At 45.4% G+C, this 21,072-nt stretch overlaps 1 protein-coding gene across 6 annotated transcripts in view; it reads left to right on the forward strand.

Moving 5' to 3' along the window:
• The window catches only part of LOC122543325 (tensin-2-like), a 273,742-nt gene that overhangs the window by 128,795 nt on the left and 123,875 nt on the right, over nucleotides 1–21,072 (forward strand). Inside the window, exon 1 of one of the 6 annotated variants that reach the window (XM_087985586.1) lies at nucleotides 8,850–8,954. The exons of the other annotated variants lie outside the window; for them this stretch is intronic. The gene's annotated coding sequence lies outside the window, so the exon portion shown is untranslated. Of the gene's footprint in view, nucleotides 1–8,849; nucleotides 8,955–21,072 lie in introns of those variants that run through there. 6 annotated transcript variants of the gene reach the window in all.

The raw sequence follows: 21,072 nt of genomic DNA on the forward strand, positions 1-21,072 counted from the left end.
GTTTTCTTAAATTTTATTAATCAGAACAAATTACAAACAGGTAACAAAGGAACAAGAAACAGCAATTTACAGGGGAATGGGGCAAAACCAGACCCCAAACCCCACCGTACAACCAGTTCACAGGGAAACTAGGACGAACCTCGAACCTCACCTTGTCATCTCAAAAAGGAAACAGTAAATGCAATCACAGACAGTCCAATAAACCGAACAATAAAACTGCACGTACCACAAACGCCCCTGGCAACCCAGCAAACCACCTGCCCCTCCTACCTTCCGGCCACTCAAAAGCACCCCGCCCCTACACCCCTTCTGGCCACCTCTAGGACAGCCAGTCCTGTTTCCCCAAACCCCCTCAGGACGATAGCAATCAGGATGGCCTACCCACCTTACAGCTTCCCTAACCACCCTCTCGTGCCTTCAGGCCTCCTCAGTATCTACCCAGGGTGACAGCGCTAAGGATGGCCACCTTCTTCTGGCTCTTGGTTTGCCTTTACATACCATCTGGCTCTCGCCCACCCGATGCGCCATTTGGCCTGTGGACTGCCCGGACACTTTCCGGCCACCTCTAGGATGGCCCGTCCCCTTCCCTGGGATGACAGCGCGCAGGACAGCCCACAAGCCTTCCGGATCTTGGTCTGCCCCTATGCACCTTCTGGATCTTGGCCGCTCCGACACCTTCTGACTACCTCTAGGACAGCCTGTCCCGAATACCCCTTCTCATGTCGAAAGCGCTCAGAACAGCCTAACTACTTTCTGACTCTTAGACAACTGGCATCAGGGCAACCGACCCACCTCCTGGCCTTCAGGGGTACCTACCCATCTTCCAGCTCTCCGGATGACCTATGAGCCTCCCAACTCACAGTAAGGCCTGCTAGATCCAGGGACATAAGACAGTGCAGGTGATAAACCCAACACGCAACAAGACAGAGTCAATTACCAACAAATAGAGTCCTTTCTGGTACACAGAGTCCATTACCATATACAGTTCTCTTCAGAATGCAGAATCCATTTCCAGGAACAGGGTCCACTCCAGTTTACAGAATGCATTGTTAGAGTCCACAAGCAAAGGCAGTACCCACCCCAGTATGCAGAGTCCACTCCTGAAGGGAGCAAACACACCCCACAGCACACACACAGATGTTCAGTCTCCATAGAGGCCTGGTTTATCCACAGAGAACCAGGCCAATTCACAGGAACACAGTACATTGTAAAAAGGTGCAGTTAACTCACAGGGGATGATTCACTCCAACAGGCAGCAAATGCTCACCTCCCAGCACACACAGGTGTTCAGTCTTTACAGAGGCCTGGTCTCCCCAAAGAGGGCTAGGCCTACCCACAGAGGAACAGTCCATCTGGAAAGGTGCATTTTCTCACAGGGGCTCAGCCCAGACACCAAAAAAGTGAAAATACATACAAAAAAAAAAGCAAACTAGAGTGTAAGGGCTAAGCCCTACCACAAAAATCAGTATTGTCCTTTTCTCAAAGTAAAAGAAAAGAGTAACACACAGGCTGTCACCAGCCAGTGAAACAATAGTTCCCTAATAATAACACACTGTGTAGATCAGGCAGTTTAGAAATCAGTCCTCAATAAAAAGGAATACCAGTTAACAAAACTGGCTATATAGTTCAGCCAGTTTTGGAATTTGTTTTCCCCTACAAGTTGGCCTTCCGGTCTCCACCCGCCCTGCGTACTGACTGACCCTCCCCAGGCCTGCTTTCCTCCAGGCTGGTAATCGACCACCCAGCTCCCAGTCACCCAGTGTACTGACCGGACTACCCGGGCTGCTTTCCTACGAGCTGGTTCTTGGTCTTCTGGTCTCCACCCACCCTGCATACGGACTAACACTCCCCAAGCTGCTTTCCTCCTACACAGCGGTCGGCCACTGTCTCCCAGTCACCCCGCATACTAACCAACCACTCCCAACCTGCCTTCCTAAAATTAGGCTGCCTGCCTTTCAGCACCTGGCCTCCCCATGTACTGACTGACACTTCCTCCCGGCCAGCATTCCTATGGACCAACTATTGGCTGTCCAGCTCCCACTCTCCCTGCGTACCGACCGGTCCTCCCGTGGTTGGCCTTCTTACAGGCTGCTGTCAGCTGCCTAGCTCAGCCTTCCTACGTACTGACCAGCCTGCTCTAAACCAGCTTTCCTGCGAGGACGGTATCAGTTGCTTGGCCCCATCCGCCCCACATACTGACAGGCTCCTCCTGGCCTGATTTCCTCCAGGCCGGTCATCGACCCTCCGGCCCCCAGCCAGCTCACGTATCGGCAGCCTCTCCCCTGACCAGCTTTCCTATGGAGTATGCTGTCAGCTGCCTAGCCCCCAGCGTACTAACAGAGCCCCCCCCAAGCATGCTTTCCCCTGGGTAGTCATCGACCCTCCAGCTCCTGGTTACCTCATACTGACAAGAGCTGAAAATGTGTTGCTGGAAAAGCGCAGCAGGTCAGGCAGCATCCAAGGAGCAGGAGAATCGACATTTCGGGCACGAGCCCGAAGAAGGGCTCATGCTTGAAACGTCGATTCTGCTCCTTGGATGCTGCCTGACCTGCTGTGCTTTTCCAGCAACACATCCAGAGACAACTAGGCCCACTCAAAAGGAACACAATACATTGTGAGGCTGCAGTTAACTTGCAGGGGTTTGGTCCACTCCAGGATGCAACAATTGCTCATCTCCCAGCACACACAGGTGTTCAGTCTTTACAGAGGCCTAGTCACCCACAAAGGACCAGGCCTACCCACAGGAACAGCTCATCTGGAAAGATGTATTTTCTCACAAGGGCTCAGTCCAAACACCAAAAAGTGAAACCACATTCAAAAAACAAAAAAGTAGAGTGCAAGGGCCAAACCCTGCCACCAAATCAACATGTTTTTTTTACTTTGAGAAAAGGACTGAGAAGAGAGTAACATACAGGCTGTAACCAGCCAGGGAAACAACAGTTTCCTAATGAAGGCTGAATTACACCTGTCGCACATTGACTGTTTAAATTAGCCAGTTTGGAGGTCGGTCCTCAATAAAAGGGAATACCAGTTAACAAACTGACTAAATAATTCAGCCAGTTCAGGAATCAGGTTTCCTCTTTTTTATTGTTTTAAACAATTACAAGAGAGTTTACAGAAAAACAGTTAACATTTACAGCTGTATACAACAGCAATTTTACAAGAGAGGAGCAGCAAAGCCAGGCCCCAAACCCGACCGTTCAACCAGTTTACAGGGAAAGGAGGACAAACCCCCAAGTCCCAGTTTTGAATATGAAAAGACATCAATGACATTTGTACATGAGACACAATCCTGTTACATAGGAAAGTGCAGACAATACAGACCCAGCAAGCCTCCCATCCCTCCCACCTTCCAGCCACTCTAAGGCAGCCCACCCCTACGCCCCTTCCGGCTCTCGGTCCATCCCATGCCCCTTCCAGTTCTCGGTCCACCCTGACACCTTTCGACCACCTCTGGGTCAGCCCACCCTGGTACCTGCCCGTGGTGATACGCTGAGGACGGCTACCTGCCTTCCGGCTCTCGGTCTGCCCCTACATACCATTGGGCTCTCACCCACCCCGATGCGCAGTCCGGCTAGTGGGCTATCCTGACACACCTTCCGGACAGCCCGTCCCCTTCGCCAGGGACGACAGCGTGCAAGGTAGCCCACAAGCCTTCCGGATCTCAGCCTGCCCCACGCACCTTCTGGCTCTCGGCTGCTCCGACACCTTTCAACCACCTCTAGGACATCCCATTCCGATTACCCCTCCTCGGGGCGACAGCGCTCAGAACGGCATATCCACCATCTGGCTCTCAGGGCGACTGGCATCAGGGCGACAAACAGCGTCCCGAACCCGAATGCCCGCAGAGTCCCGAGCAGGTACTCGTGATCAATCCTGTCGAACGCCTTCTCCTGGTCGAGAGACAAGAAGGCGCTCGGCAGACCAGCCCGTCGACAGAAATGGATCAGGTCCCAGACCAGGTGGATGTTGTCGTGTATCTTCCCGCCCGGGACCGTGTAGGACTGGTCCGGGTGAATCATGTGGGCCAGCACAGAAGCCAGGTGAGAAGACAACACCCTGGCGAAGATTTTGTAATCCGTGCTGAGGAGGGAGACCAGATGCCAGTTCTTCAAAGAATGAAGGTCCCCTTTCTTTGGTAGCAGGACGATGACCGCCCTGCACCAAGAAAGGGGCAGCTCTCCAGCATTTAGACACTTCCCCCAGGATCTGTGCGTAGTCGCTCCCCAGGACGTCCCAGAACGCCCTGAACTCCAGAGTCAGCCCGTCCAGCCCCGGGGACTTGCCCCTCGAGAACCGGTCGAGGGTGCCGGTCAGCTCCTCTAAGGTGAAGGGAGCATTGAGCCTTCAGGCGTCCTCTGGGCCGAGCTGCGGCAGGTCCTCTCACAGACCCCACCCATGTCAGAGGCAGAGTCAAAGGAACCTAACCTGGTGCGTTTTCACCAGGAGGAGGTACAAGGATGACACACACACACACACCTCCTGTGTGTATCAGTCAGCCAGGGCTTCCTGATTGGATCAGATTATCAGCCCCAATCAGGGAGCTCATATTATATGAGGTCTACCTGACTGACCTCGTTACAATCACTCCCTACATAGGCTGCTTCTTTTCCTTGTACCTCCTCCTGGTGAAAACGCACCAGGTTAGGTTCCTTTGACTCTGCCTCTGACATGGGTGGGGTCTAACCCACAGTAGCCTGCATCTTGCACCCCGATTGTTTCCGAAGGAATTCATTTTCCCCCTCAGGTGGTAACATTGTCGATGCTGCAGCATTCACTGTGTCCAGTTCAGATTCTGAGGTCTCTTTCAGTGTTTGATGGAGAGGGAGAACCCATGGGTTCCGGAAGAATCAGAAAGCCTGTCAAGGAGCCGAGCACATTTTGCTCCCTCCCCATTTGTGATTTTGCAGCTTTCATATGGTCCATGTGCTTGTTCAGGACCATGCACCTCCTCAAACTTTATACACCACTGGAGCTGACCTCGCTTCGACCATGCCTCTGACTCATGCCGGACCATTCCCGTGGTTCCTACACCAAACGTCATCCTCTGAAGTAATCTGCCTCTCTCACTTAAAGCAGTCTTGTAGCCGACATTGGTGTCCCTGATGCTGGTTCAATACACCCGCCCTCCCCCTAGATTTGAGAAGATCAGCTTTAACCTGGTGCAGAGTCCTCACTCCATTAACAACTCTAACCCTGTATTTGCATAAGGGGTGGTCTCTGCATCTAAGAACTATATCCGAGTTCTCTAAGTGCTCCTTATTGGTCTTCCCTGTTATTAGCACATCATCTAGATAAATGGAGACCTGGAAAGACCTTGTAAAATGTTCCCCATGGTCCGCTGGAAAATTGCACAGGGGGACCATACCGCAAATGGCAATCTTTTATATTGGTACAACCCCTTCTGGGCATTAATTGTGTAGCATATTCCTGGGAATCCTCATCTCACCACAATTGCATGGCTTATGTCCAGCTTCGTGAAAGACAGCCCCCTGCCAGCTTTGCATATAAATCCTTTATGCGAGAAATTGGGTATTTATCCAGCTGTGAGAAGTGGTTTACCATTTGTTTAAAATCCCCACAAAGGCGAACCGACCCGTCGGGCGTCACATTTGGTACAATTGGTGCTGCCCACCTGAAGAAGGGTAATTGGACTTGAAATGTTCACTCTGCTTTCTATCCACAGATCTGTCAGATCTGCTGAGTTTCTCCAGAATTTCTGTTTTTATTTGTGATAGTTGCTGGATCCTGGGTTAAAATTCATCCCAGTCTGATGGACTGCTCCTTCCTTTAGCACATTCTGTAAATAAAGAAAATCATTTTTACACAGTGAATGGTTGGCATCTAGAATAAACTTCTTGAGTGTACACTGGGGGCTGATTCAATTGTGGCTTTCAAAAGGGAATTGGAACATCATGTGAAGAGAAAAAAAAATTGCAGGGCTGCAAGGAAAGCCAAGAGAATGGCACTAGATGAGTCGCTCTTGCAGAGAGTTGTCATTCCATGACGGGCTGAATGATGTCTTCCTGTGCTGCAGCCATTCCAAGCTTTTGGTAATCTCTCCGAAAATCTCCTTCTATGGCTCGGTGTCAGTTATTGTTCCGTAATGATTCTGGGAAGTATCTTGTAGTATGTTAAAGTGCTTGATAAACACAAGTTGTTGTTGTTTCCAGATCTCCAAAGCTTTCTGGCTTGCATCTTGCTCGTGCCCTGTGGATTGTGATCGTTCATGTTAGTTCAGAGCTCAGAGAAACTCTGTTGCGATCGAGGTTTAAGTCCTCATGTTGTACAACTTAAAGTAGTGCTTTGTGTCAAAGCATTGTTTGTCAAGAAGCAGATGCGAGCATGTGCATCCAATTCCTTTTGACTGCGTGCCAGGCAACACTATCCACTCCTGTTGAAATGAGATTTTCTGTCTTATACAGATGCTGCACTCTAGCACAGGTGCATCAGTGAACTTCCAGAGTTTTTTTGACATCAATTTAGTGACATGGTCATCGCTTGGAAAGAGTTGAAGCGCCATAATTCCAGGTGCATCCGGCTAAGTTCAGTATTTTTCCCATTTCTGTGTCGGTTGCGTTATACAACATGGATTCAAATCATGTGTCCTGGGATTACACTGGAAAGCCATCAATAAATTGAAAATGAACATGACTCCGTCTTACTTTTTTTTAAGCAGTCAAAACTATGGATCCTAATGGATAACAAGTTTTTTTTGAATGAGTCATTTAATTTTGGACAAAACAAATTTCATTTAGACTTTCATAAAGGACTTGAGAATCTCCCACTGAAAGTTAATGGCTTTGCGTGGAACTGACAGATTGAAGGTAGAGAGCATGAAACAGGCAGTGGCTAGGCTGTACCTCGATTTTTATTTTTTTTTCTTTCATGAAATGGGAAAGAAGTTTCAAATGTGGAGGCCCAAGGTTTAACCTTTAGCACTCTTGTTATTTATAATGGTGGCGAATCTTTCAGCCTTCGCTGCCTGGGTACTGAACTGCCACTTGTAAATCATCCACATCCTTCCATCTGTGTGCGATGATGGACATGCAGCAGATCAAATCCATTGGAGATGCAGCAGCTTCATACAGTGTACTTTGAAGGGACCAATCTGTGAGAGGCAGGTTCTGCCTGAAGTGTGACACATGAAGTGATTATCAGGTGTGGCTCTAGGTTGTGTTTTCTGTGTTTAATGTCTGTTGCCAAGCCACTGTGGCCCTCGAACGTGATGTCCATATTTTCCTCTCTCATCCAGCGAGAATAGATGTTTAGGCCCTTCCTAGCTTGCAAGCAAACTTCCTGAGGAAGAGCTTGGAGTATCCTATTGGCTGTCTGGCTTCGTCTGCCTGGCCATCCAGAAAACCCTTGGATATCTGACAATCTTATATCAAGTAAACATACCCAAGTGAACAAAGTCGCCACTGATTTTGTAGAATCCACCTGGTTTCCACACCATTGCAGTCAGTAGGATCAAAGCTCGGTGGTCAGCACTGCTGCATCACAGTGCCAGGGACCCAGTTCGATTCCAGCCTCAGGCGACTGCCTGTGTGGAGTTTCCACATTCTCCCCGTGTCTGTGTGGGTTTCCTCTGGGTGCTCCGAATTCCTTCCACAGTCCAAAGATGTGCAGGTTAGGTGGATTGCAGATGCTAAATTGCCCTTAGTATCCAGGGATGTGCAGGTTATGTGGGGTGGGTTGGCCATTGGAAATACAGGAATAGAGTAGGGGGTGCGTCTGGGTGGTCTGCTCTTCAGAGGGTTGGAGTGAACCTTGTGGGTCAAATGGCCCACTTCTACACTGTAGTGGTGCTATGATTCTAAGTAGCCAATACACTTCAGCAAATTAGCTGCAGATGATAATAGGAGAAAGTTACCCCCACTGAGGGCTCCAAGTGCAAGCTCTTCATAAATAGAGACGACACTACGACTGGAGCCAGAAGAAATTGTGAGGTCAGTTAAATGTTTGATAAGATAGGGTATTGCTGTCATTAAAAACTATTTATGTGAAGTCCAGTTGAAGTTTCCATTTCTCCTCCAATGTTCGATCCAAACTCGGGATTGCTAAACATTACATTTCCACATCCCTTATCATCTTTTTTTTGCACCTTCTCGATGAGATTTGATCCTTTATTTCAAAAAAAGGGCAGTACTTAATGATTTATGAACAGTGGTTACAGGTTAGTTACCAAAGGACTGAGTATCTAAGTGGGTAAGTTACTCCTTGTCCACTCCTGCTGATACCCAGAATCCAAAGGTATCTGCAGAAAACTTGAGAGGACTATGTGGAGGAGGTATGTCAAAGTTCATCTTGGATAGGATGCTAAATGGTCAGATTTTCTTGGGCCACTCATTATCCTTCCTGTATGACATTCAGTTCTTTTGACAACAGTGGAATTGCAAATCAGGAGAGGATGGCCATGCCTTTCCCACTCATTTTGGTACCTGTTCGAGATGAACTTGATCCCTAACAGAAGCACAGCATCCTTGGCATTTTTTCATTGACATTTTGCAATGTTTTGGATTTGGAATGGTTTGTGATGAAGAATTTGCTGTGAGTGTTCAGAGGGTTAGCCTTCCCTCCCCCTTCGTCTCAGAATGGTCAACAGATGTTCAATCGCTGCAGATATGTCAAAGTGACTGGACAGACGCCAGTAGGGTGGAGGGAACGTCTTTTCCTCCACTGAAGTGCAACACAGAAAATCTTGAGTATTCAATGGGAAAATGTTGAGGGAAATATGGTTAGATGGGAAGATTATAGAGCAGACGTCACACGAACTTCAGCTGTTACATAGCAGGAGAAGCTACACTCGGGATTTGAGTTCAGCTTGAATGGGAATAACAACTTGCCACAAGAAGCTAAAAGCGCAATCAACCTCCCACCTTCTACTACAGTCTAAATCTGGCCTCCTATTCATGTCTGATTTTAAAGTGTGCTCTGGATGTCTATGATGTAAGGTAAATTCAAAACTTCTATATTATTTTCCGTAAAGGCAAAGGGAGTCTTGAGATTTATATCCAAAGGTGTCCTTTAAATTCTCAAGCAACAAACTCAGTAGGGATTTATGCAGCTTGTCCATAATACTCAAAGGGGGATCCATCTTTCAGAGCCATTCACTGTCTTATTCTGTTGCATATTTTTGCCACATTATTCCTTTTCGAATATTCCATAGCTGAGGATGGGGATTGTTTACAAATAATACCAAAGAGTGGGAATCTTTAGAGTTTGTGTTAAGTTAGTTTCATGTTGCATGTATTTATTAAACTGTAAGAAGCTTTATGGCGCACACTGATAAGGTAACATTATTTCACGATGCACATTGATAGTGTTGTGCAAAACTTACTGGGGTAGATTTTCATTGCCTGTACGAGTAGTGACCTGATCCAGTGGCTCTCTTGTTCTCTATGGAGACTTTCCAATATTAATTTAAATGGACAAATATCTGGAGTACCATGTCCGGTTCTGGTTGCCCTATTATAGAAAGGATATTATTAAGCTAGAGAGGGTTCTGAAAAGACTTAAAAGGATGTTGCCAGGCATGGAAGGTTTGAGTTATAAAGAAAGGCTGGGTAGGCTGGAACATTTTTCACTGGAGCGTAAGAGGTTGAGAGGTGACCGTATAGAGGTTTATAAAATCATGAGGGGTATAGACAGGGTTAATGGTAGGTGTCTGTTCTTTAGGATGAGGATTTCAAGACGAGGGGTCATATTTTGAAGGTGGAGAAGAGAGAAATTTTAAAAAGACATGAGGGGCAAATGTTTTGCACAGAGGGTTGTTCACATGTGGAATGAATTTCCTGATGAAGTGGTGGATGCAGGCAAAGTTACACCTTTTAAAAGACACTTAGACAAGTACATGAATAGGAAAGGTTCGGAGTGATATGGGCCAGGAGCAAGCAGGTGGGACTAGTTTAGTTTGGGATTATGTTCAGCATGGACTAGTTGGACTGAAGGTTCTGTTTCCATGCTTTATGACTCTATGATTCGAAATAGCGGGTAAAGACAAGGACTGCAGATGCTGGAAACTTATTTATCTCCACTCTGCAGGCACCCTTCCTCTATTCCTGATGAAGGGCTTTTGCCCAAAACGTTGATTTTCCTGCTCCTCGGATGCTGCCTGACCTGCTGTGCTTTTCTAGCACCACTCTAATCCAGATTCTAAATAGTGGCTGAGTGCTATAGTTGGCTGGCATTCTCTGATACTTTACTGCCCAGGTAGCAATTTGGATCTACTAGGCAGAGTGTGGGACTGCACAGGCTGACTCACCTTATGGTCGCTTCCTGCAAGTTGTTAGCTCTGCAATTGCATTCAGCTCAACCTTTTAATAAAATGAAATAGCTGCCAGTACCACTCTTGATCGTTTTCACCTGTACTTGTACTATTGATGGCAGTTGCTGCTGTGTAAAACATTTCAATCAGGAAAGGATTCCTTGGTGTGGATCTCAACAACAGCCAGTGCTGGCTGAAAGCACTATGACACCTGCTTGGAGAGATGGAGGCTCCTCGTGTGGAATAAAACTGTCTCCGTAAATTCCATGTTGTAAAACATGAGCAAAATTGGAAATGATTTCATGGCTGTGATTCTGCCTCCTGTGTCAAATGTTAGTTATAAACTGCAGGATCCTCACTGCTGTGGCTTATGATATCATCTGAACCCCCATGATTTGATTACAGCCTTGTAATCACTCTCAGATGTCTATTTGGCCATGTAATACATTTCAATTCACAAGTACTGTGCTGATATGCGGAACTTTCTTTCTTTTAGTGCATTGGACACATTACCTGAAGAAAAGTCATGTGTCCAGCCCCAATAACTGACTGAACAAACATCAGTTGATATAAAATTGTCTTGTTGCCAACAATACTTGTAATGCAAATTTAATTTAGAATTTCTTTTCCTGGCTTTTGAAATAAACTGTCAGATAAGGGAGTACGATCAGCAAAGGTACTAATCTACCAGGAATGAAAGAATTCAGCTTTACAGCTGGCTACTTCTTCAGTGGTGTCGTTGCATTGATAAATTGCCTGCACTCTTCAATGCCTTTGAGAAGATTTGAGTATATATTTGCCAAAAAGAAACAGGTACTTGACAAAAAAAGTACATTTAGAGACATAGAGTCAGAGAGATGTACAGCACGGAAGCAGACCCTTCAGTCCAACTCGTCCATGCCGACCAAATACCCTAACCTGATCTAGTCCCATTTGCCAGCACTTGGCCCATATCCCTCTAAAACTTCCTATTCATATACCCATCCAGATGCCTTTTAAATGTTGTAATTGTACCAGCCTCCACCACTTCCTCTGGCAGCTCATTCCACACACGCACCATCCTCTGTGTGAAAATGTTGCCCCTGAGGTCTCTTTTTTATCTTTCCCCTCTCACCCTAAACCTTTGTCTATTTATCCTATCCATGCCCCTCATGATTTTATAAACCTCTATAAGGTCGCCCCTCAGCCTCCGACGATCCAGGGAAAACAGCCCGAGCCTATTCAACCTCTCCCTATAGCTCAAATCCTCCAACCCTGGCAACATCCTTGTAAATCTTTTCTGAACCCTTTCAAATTTCACAGCATCCTTCCGATAGGAAGGAGACCAGAATTGCATGCAGTATTCCAAAACTGGCCTAACCAATATCCTGTACAGCCACAACATGACCTCCCAACTCCTATACTCAATACTCTGACCAATAAAGCATACCAAACATCTTCTTCACTATCCTATCTACCTGCGACTCCACTTTCAAGGAACTATGAACCTGCACTCCAAGGTCTCTTTGCTCAGCAACTTTCCCCAGAACCTTACCATTAAGTGTATAGGTTTGGAGAACATGTATCATTTTGGTATCTTACTGGTTGGATAAAGGTTTTTTGGATTCTTGTAGTTGGTTTGATGGATCAACTTTTTGATATTTTTCATATAGAGCTCTGAGATGTTATCATTCAACATTGACATGACTGATTTGAACTCAGGAATTGATGTATGATTTCAAGAGTTGCGGGTGACACCAAACAGGGAGGTATAGTTGATCCAGAAGAAGGCAAGATACAAAATATAAATCAATAATAAGCTTGCAGAATAAGTGCAGAAAAGTCATTTAACTTCAATATTGACCAGCGTGAGGTGTTTTGGAAGGAAGAGTGAGGAGACTACACACTGTTTTGGACAATAAGCCTCTGGGAGAGGAGGGGAGGGATCTTTAGATACACAAATCACTGCAGGTTTCAATGGCTGTAAAAAGCAAATTAAACACTGCTGATTTCTAAAGAAATCAAATTAAAATTCAGAGCACCAAGTTAAACTTGTATCAAACTTTGGTTCAACCAGTCTTGGATTACTGTGCATAGTTCTGATTGCCAGCTAATAAAAAGAATATAGAGAAATTGGACGAAGTGCAAAATTGATTCACAAGAATAATAACAGAACTGAGAGGCGATACCCATCAAAAAGGCTGAACAGACTAGGACTCTTTCCACTAGCAAATGAAGGGCAAAGGAGGACTTGATGCAGGGCCCAAGCGGATATGAATGTAGATAAGACAGCAACCAGAACTAAGGGCCATATGTATAAGATAGCCACTAATAAATTCAATAAAGCATTCAAGAGAAACTACTTTACTCAAGGAGTGTTCAGAGTCAGGAACGCACTACCACATGGGGATGTTGTGATTAATAGTATAGATGTATTTAAATGAGGGTAAGAAAAAGAATTGTATTTATATAGCGCTTTTCACAACTACTGAGGGTCTCAAAGTGCTTCAGCCGAGAAAATAACTTCTGAAGAGTCGGCACTGTTGTGATGTTGGAAGTATGCACGCAGCAACTTCTCGCAAACAGTAATGGAATAATGACCAGACAATCTGATTTTGTGATGTTTGAGGGATAAAATTTGGCCCAGACATCAGGGAAAACCGTCTGACAAGTAGTGGTGTGGGATTTGTTATATCCATCAGGGAGGCAGATGGGGTCATAGTTTAACATCTCATCTGACTGACAGCACCTGCAACAGTGCAGCACTCCCTCAGTATTGGAATTTTGAGTGGGATTTGAACCCAGAACCTTGTGGCCTCGGAGTGAGAGTGCTAAACAACTGAGCCACAATCCATAAGCTAGACAAACACATAGGAGAGAAAGGAATAGGAGGGATATGTTGATGGAGTTGGATAAAGTTGGGTGGAAGAAGGCTCATGTGGTCTTCAAACACCAACAAAGACTCTCAGGCTGAATGACTTGTTTCTGTGCTGTCGGCTTGATATCTCTGTGTTGGTGAGTGTTTTGATAGTTTTGCAAGCTGTACACAATATTGTTGTTGGTGCAGCCTCACAGTTGGCAGGGCAAGCCCTGTGAAAGAGATGGAACCATGTGCACTATTTCTGCTTTCTCCTTCCCAGATGAAATACTTTGCTGTGTTCCATCAAGTGTTCCAAAGGTTCACTGTTCTTTGTCAGAAAACAATGGAAATATAGATTTTTACTCTTAAGTGGGTAACTGTACTTTCCCATGGCAATTGGATTGAAGCCCAAGCATTTTTCACTCCAAAACAAGTTTCCCAACATTGAAGAGTTCATTGCAAGTGAATTTCCACTGTAATCTTGCAGCAAACCACAATGTTGTTTCTTTTGGGCTGACAAATGGTTTTTAAGCTCTGGGTCTTTCCTTTGGAGCTGTAGAGCCACTGACGAGATGTTTTGCAGCCAGCAGAGATCATAAATTGATGAAATAAGTGTTGTAATTTATTGTAGTCCTTTAGCTCTGCAGCATGTTGTGCAGAGAGGTTTTGTTCTTGCACATGAAAAAGACACAAGGCCAGATTAAAACCATATATAATACCTTTTCTTTTAAACTGAGCTTCAGATGGTACAAATGAACATTCAATAACTCTTGAAAAACCTCGACAAATACAAGCAAAAGAGATATCGAACCAGTTACCTGTACATGAGAAATTGAATAGCAGAACAATGTGTAAAAGTTAGAACCATGTACTTAATAAAACAGGATAGATGTCATGGGGAGAATTTGAACATGGCCAGTTGGGTGGGATTGGGATGGGTGAGTGGGGGTGTTAAATGGGTAAAAATCCCTTCATTCTTTACATGAAGTGTTTTCCAAATTTCATTTCTGAAAGGTCTGGCGTTAATTTTTAAACTGTGCCTCCACCCGGTCCTCTCCTTCACCAGCAGAAATAGTTTCTCTCCATCGAACCGATCGATTCCCCAGAATCACAGAAGGAGGCCCTTCAGGCCATTGTGTTTCTGACAACACTCTCCATTATTACCATTTCCCCACCTTTTCCCTGTAACTCTGCACTTTCTTCCTTTTCAAATGATCCAATTCTCACTTGAATGTGTTGATTGAATCTGCCTCCACCACACTGTCAGGCAGTGCCTTCCAGATTTTAACCAATCCCTGTGTGAAAAGGCTTCTCCTCATTGCTTCTTTTGCCAATTACCTGAAATCTGTGTCCAAACGTCTCATGACTTAACTTGGAAACACCAATCAAATCATTCTTTAACCTTCTAAATTCCAGGAAATAAAACCCAGCTTGGGTAATCTATCCTTGTAATGTAACCTCCGGAGTCCAGATATCATCCTGGAAAATCTACACTGCACTCCCTCCAAGGTTGATATGTTCTACCTAAGGTGTGGTGCCTAGAATTGCCCACAGTGACTCCAAGTGTGTTCTAACAGGGCTCTGTGTAGCTGCTGCTTAACTGCTACAAGGTGCACTTCTATGTTTCGGTTCATTACAAAACTTAGTTTGGTCCCAAACTTTATTGTGCCAGTCATATTACAATATATTGAGAAAAATGTTTCAGTAATTGAATGATGTGCCTTAAATTTGACTGCAGCGATAATGGATCAAACTACCCAGAATTTGTCTGTCAGTGTGCAGCACCACAGAGACAACTTAAACGGGAATAAATCAGGAGTTTAATTTGTTGAATGGAATGCTTCATTAAAGCTCCGGGATGAGGGATTAGGAGAAAGCGACTGGTAAACACAGAAGTGATTTACACTGTTCTTTCACTTTGGCTACCTAGATTTATATCAAATCTTGCTGAGTCTCATAGGTTGGAAGTCTTCTCTTTTCATTGATGGCCAGGATTCAGTTCCATCTGGATGAGTGCCCACGACACAGCAATATGTGATAAAACTGACATCAAATTGGCAATATTACACAGTGAGGATTGAAGGATCGCTGGTGTGTAAAGCGTAAAAGTTCAAGATGTTCTTTTTTTTGATAAAATGGAAGGTGATTTGCTATCTGTACTGAACCTGCCCTTGCAGTACTTGATGCACATGCTGTAAGAAAATGTCATTTCTTGGACCTGATGTTTCTCAGTTTTCGTTCACAGAAAATTTCCCTGAAAAATATTAATAGAAATTAAAATGCTGTGTTGTTATGTCAAAGTGCAAACAGGTATGGTGCACATCTATTAATGGGGAAGAGAGTGAGCAGGTGTAACTAAGTTAGGGGAAGGGTGGTCTTTTAGTCTTTCATGGGTTTGGCTGTGTTATGGACCAGGCCAGATCCCCTCAAAACATTTCAAGAAAATAGCCCAGACCCAGCTTTGCTAGTTATTTTACGTAGGTGTAACGCAGATATTTCAGGAGGGATGCAGCTGGTCAAACCACTTAATTTTAAACAAAACTGAATTTATTTCCAAGATTGCTGGATGAAACACAAACAAAAGAGAACAGAATACCGAATAACTACCTTCTTGATCCACTCCAGTCAATTTGGTGTAGGTATGCTCACAAATGCCTTTAGGGAAAGAGTTCCAGTATTTTGACACAGTGATACTGAAGGAATGGTAATGTATTTTCAAATAAAGATGGTGTGAGGCTTGGAGGGGGAGCTTGGTGGTGTTCCCATGTATCTGTGGCCTTTGTCCTTCTAGGTGGTAGAGATCATGGATTTGGAAGGTGATGTCTGAGGAGCCTCGGTAAGTTGCTCCTGTGTGTCCTGTGGCTGGTATATACTGTTGCTACAGTGACCAAAGGAGTGTATGTTGAATATGGTCTGGATACTGTCAAGCTTCTGGAGTGTGTGAATAGGGTGGGTGTGGGGCTGAGAGAAGAATGAGATGCAAGGGAATGCATGAGCAAGGCATGTATTGTGCTGTGTGACACTGATCTGGCCCTCCTTTTGCATAATGGAAATTGGCAGAAACTCAGGAATCCTCATGTTTTTCTACAGTATGGATTTTAAATGAACTTCTTGTTCAAAAAATCTCCAAAGTTTTTTGGAAATTCTGCCCATTCCAGCTCCCGTGGGTAATTCGGTTGAATGTGAACAACTTGGTGAATAATTGAGCATGTGATAACAAGCATGCAGTTAACACAGCAGTCCACTGAGTATGTGCTGGGTGAACAGGATCAACTTGCATTCTATAGCACTTTGTAGCATCGTAAAATGAGCCACTGCTCTTTCATCCTGTCCCTTTGTCCCTAGAGAGGACAACTTGACCTCAGCACTGCCTGTCCCAAGTCACTGCCTGCCCTCTGTATTGAATATACTTCCCATCACCCCTGTGCTCGTAGTCTATTTTGGATCCCAGTCAAGCAACATTTTGACTTTAAAATTCTCATCCTTGTTTCCAAATCCCTTCATGGCCTCGACCATCTCTCAATTCCTCCAGCCCCACAACCCTCTGAGATATCTGCGCACTTCTAATTCTGGCCTGTCATGCATTCCCAACTTTAACTGCTGTACAGTTGGCGGCTGCTCCTTCAGCTGCTTTGGACCGAAGCTCTGGAATTCCCTCTCGATACCCCTCTGCCTATTTCCCTCTCTCTGTTCCTTTAAAACAATCCTTAAACTTGTTTGACCAGGCCTTTAAGTCGCCTGTTGTGTATCAGACTGTGTTTTATAATGCTCCTGCGAACTGGTTCGGGACATTTCTTCATGTTAAAGATGCTATGTAAATATAAGTTGTTGTTATTTGTGAACACTGTCTTGGGAGATCCAGTAGTACTGTAAGTCGGCCATCTCTGTATGACTGTTATATATTCCAAGGGTGTTCAGACGTTGACTTACATTAAGGAGATGTACGAGGTTGAGTTACAAATTCTGCTCTTGCTGTATGAGTCCAAACATCATGCCGGATTACTCCTGAGTCCAAGCATGGAATGAGTACTGTGACTTGAAGTCACCTAGGCCTGAAATCTCTTTGACAGCAACCACAGGCCAGCACAGCAATTATCATTCCCAACGTGTGCCTATATCAGCCTATATTGGTCACTCTGGGCAAAAGCTGCCTGCTGGTGAGCTTATGTAAACAACACCAGGGGTTGGAGTCACAGACAGGCAGTCTCATTACTTAGCAGGTTGTCCTAAACTGTAGTCACGTCATTGGGCACTGAGTGGTTTTCTGCTGGCAGGATTCAAATCTCCTCATTATTTTCTCTGGCAACGATGTTAAGCAAGGTTTGTAGCTCAGGTTGAGGTTTAGGGTGTAGGTTTGCTCGCTGAGCTGCAGGTTTGATATCCAGACGTTTCATTACCTGGCTCAGTAACATCATCAGTGGCGACCTCCAAGTGAAGCGAAGCGGTTGTCTCCTGCTTTCTATTTATATCTTTCTCCTGGATGGGGTTCCTGGGGTTTGTGGTGATGTCATTTCCTGTTCATTTTCTGAGGGGTTGATAGATGGTATCGAGATCTATGTGTTTGTTTATGGCGTTGTAGTTGGAGTGCCAGGCCTCTAGGAATTCTCTGGCATGTCTTTGCATAGCCTGTCCCAGGATAGATGTGTTGTCCCAGTTGAAATGGTGTTTTTTTTCATCTGTATGTAGGGCTACGAGGGAGAGAGGGTTGTGTCTTTTTGTGGCTAGCTGGTGTTCGTGTATCCTGGTGGTTAACTTTCTTCCTGTTTGTCCTACGTAGTGTTTGTGGCAGTCCGTGCATGGAATTTTGTAGATGACGTTGGTTTTGTCCATGGGTTGTACTGGGTCTTTTAAGTTTGTTAGTTTTTGAGAGTGTTGGTGGGTTTGTGTGCTACTAGGATTCCGAGGGGTCTTAGTAGTCTGGCTGTCATTTCTGAAACTTCTTTGGTGTATGGTAAGGTGGTTAGGGTTTCTGGCTGTGTTTGGTCTGCTTGTCGTGGTTTGTTCTTGAGGAATCTACGCACTGTATTATTTGAGTATCCGTTCTTCTTGAATACGATGTTAAATAACAAACTGATTGGATGATGAGAATTCCAACCAAGCTGAGAAGAAAAGAAGGGTGAGTCGAAGGGAAGAGATGTAAAAGATGTGCCATATCATGCACAGATAACCAGCAGCTAAGGATGGTTTCTGAAGTAATGATTCAGGTGCAAGCAGCCACCAGGCAAAGCTGGGGTTAGGGCAAGGCAAATCTGCTTAAAACAGCAGTTTTCAAAAAGGTTTGTGGCCAGACTTTGTCAGCAAGATGAAGGAGATTATAAAAAATATCCATTATTGACAAAATAATACACTATTTGACAACGTGAACAATTAGTTTCAGTTCCAAAGAAGAATCATATTGAACTTTGAAGCCTTAACTCTGTTCTGTCTCCACAGTTGCTGCCAGACCTGCTAAGTTTTTCCAGCATTTTCCGTTTATTTCAGATTTCTGGCATTTTTGGTGTTTTGCTTTTATTATTACGAAGAGTTAATTGAATTGACTTCACAAAGTAGCTTACAGATTCCTGGCTCAGTGGAAAGTGCTCTTGCCTCTGAGTCTGAAGACTGTTGGTTCATATCTCAATCCAGGACTTAACAGCAACAAGCTGGGTTGACTGTCGTCAGAAACCTGTGTCTCCAAACTGAGCCACTGAGGAAATCCACATGACTTACTTGAGTGTGCAGTTTCTGTGTGTGGGCCACAGCCCACTCACCCAGCTCTTGGAGGCAAGTTGGAAAATCCGATGCATACGGAACCCCAAATGGCACTTGGAGGGATGGTTCCTGTAGGCAGATGAAAAAGAAAGTGCTTACGATTACTGCCATGCTCCCACTATGTCCTACCTAAAAAAAGGAAAGCTGACCTCTCCAAAAAGTGCACACATGCAACTTCAGAAACACTGCTTCAAAATGGCTGATTTAAGTTTATTTTGGTTATTTTGTCCCTACTTCCACACTCATTGATATCCTCTGCTTCCTCGTTGTTTCACCGAGCACGTCTCCTCTTACAGCGCAGGCTTCTCTAACCCCTTGTAGACAAACAGGAGGCTGGAAGAACACACAAAGCCAGGCAGCATCAGAAGGTGGGGAAGTCGACGTTTCGGGTATAACCCTTCTTCAGGACTAGATGTGGGGTAAGGAGAACTATAGATAAAGAGAGGGATGGGGAGTGGGGAGTAGAGTGGGGAGAGTAGCAGAATGGTGAGATAATGATAGGTGAACATAGGTACTGGGTACGACCTGGTTGGTACCCCTCTCTATCATCCTGACAGCCCTCCACCGCACCTTCTCCATTCCCCGCTGCACTGCTATATATTCCCCCCAACCCCCCACCAAACAAAATAAAGATAGGGTCCCATTTGTCCTCACTTTCCACCCCATCAGCCTCCGCATCCAACGTATCATCTTCAAGCACTGCCGCCCACTCCAACTAGACCCCACTACCCAGAACATCTTCCCCTCCCTACTCCTTTTTGCTGTCCGCAAGGACTGTTGCCTTTGCCACTCTTTGGTTCATGCCACACTCCCTTTCAACATAAAGTCATAGAGATTACAGCACGGATACAGACCCTTCAGTCTAACCTGTCCATGCCGACCAGATATCCCAAACCAATCCAGTCCCACCTGCCAGCACCCGGCCCATATCCCTCCAAACCCTTCCTATTCATATACCCATCCAAATGCCTTTTAAATGTTGTAATTGTACCAGCCTCCACCACTTCCTCTGGCAGCTCATTCCATACACGTACCATCCTCTGTGTGAAAAAGCCACCCCTTAAGTCTCCTTTGTATCTTTCCCCTCTCACCCTAAACCTATGCCCTCTAGTTCTGGACTCTCCCACCCCAGGGAAAATACTTTGTCTATTTATCCTATCCATGCCCCCTCATGATTTTATAAACCTCTATAAGGTCACCCCTCAGCCTCCGATGCTCCAGGGAAAACAGCCCCAGCCTGTTCAGCCTCTCGCTATAGCTCAAATCCTCCAACCCTGGCAACATCCTTGTAAGTCTTTTCTGAACTCTTTCAAGTTTCACAACATCTTTCCAATAGGAAGGAGACCAGAATTGCACGCAATATTCCAACAAGTGGTCTAACCAATGTCGTGTACAGCAGCAACATGACCTCCCAACTCCTGTACTCAATACTCTGACTAATAAAGGAAAGCATACCAAAGTTCACCTGCATCTCCTCCAACCTAATCTACTGCTTCCAGTGCTCCTGATGTGGTCTTCTCTACATCGGGGAGACCAAACGTAGACAAGGTGTCCATTTCACTGAGTATCTTTGCCAGGCCCAAAATGGTCAGCCTGACCTCCTAGTCACCACTCATTTCAATTCCCCCTCCCACTTCCCCTTCAACATGTCCATCCTCAGCCTCCTCCATTGCCGCAATGAATCAGACCCCAAATTGGAGGAACAACACCTCACCTTCCACCTGGGCAGCCTACAGCCTGGAGGACTTAACATAGAGTTCTCAAATTTCAAATAACCTTCCCACCCATCCCCTGGCTCTCTTTCCAACCCCGCCTCCTCCCTTCCATTCCATTTATCGACCCTTCCTTACAGCTACCAACTGGATTCATCCCTCCCATTGACCAACCAGGTCATACCCATTACTTGTGTTCACCTATCACTACCTCACCATTGTGCTACTCTCCCCACTCCTTCCCCCCCCACTCCTGACCACCCCCTCCCACACCTTTATATGTACCTCCCCATACCCCTTCATCTCGTTCTGAAGAAGGGTTATACCTGAAACGTTGACTTCTCCACCTCCTGATGCTGCTGGCTTGCTGTGTTCTTTCAGCCTCTTGTTTGGCTACTTTGAATTTCAGCATCTGCAGTTTTTAAACATTTCTTTCTCTAACCCCTTAGCTGTCGCTGTTTGCCATCACCGCAAAGCAAGAAGAAATCATGCCTTGCACGTAT

Source organism: Chiloscyllium plagiosum, unplaced genomic scaffold, assembly GCF_037043375.1.
Source record: "Chiloscyllium plagiosum isolate Xiang-an unplaced genomic scaffold, Cpla_swu_hap1 HiC_scaffold_53X, whole genome shotgun sequence".
Classification (NCBI taxonomy): Eukaryota; Metazoa; Chordata; class Chondrichthyes; order Orectolobiformes; family Hemiscylliidae; genus Chiloscyllium; species Chiloscyllium plagiosum.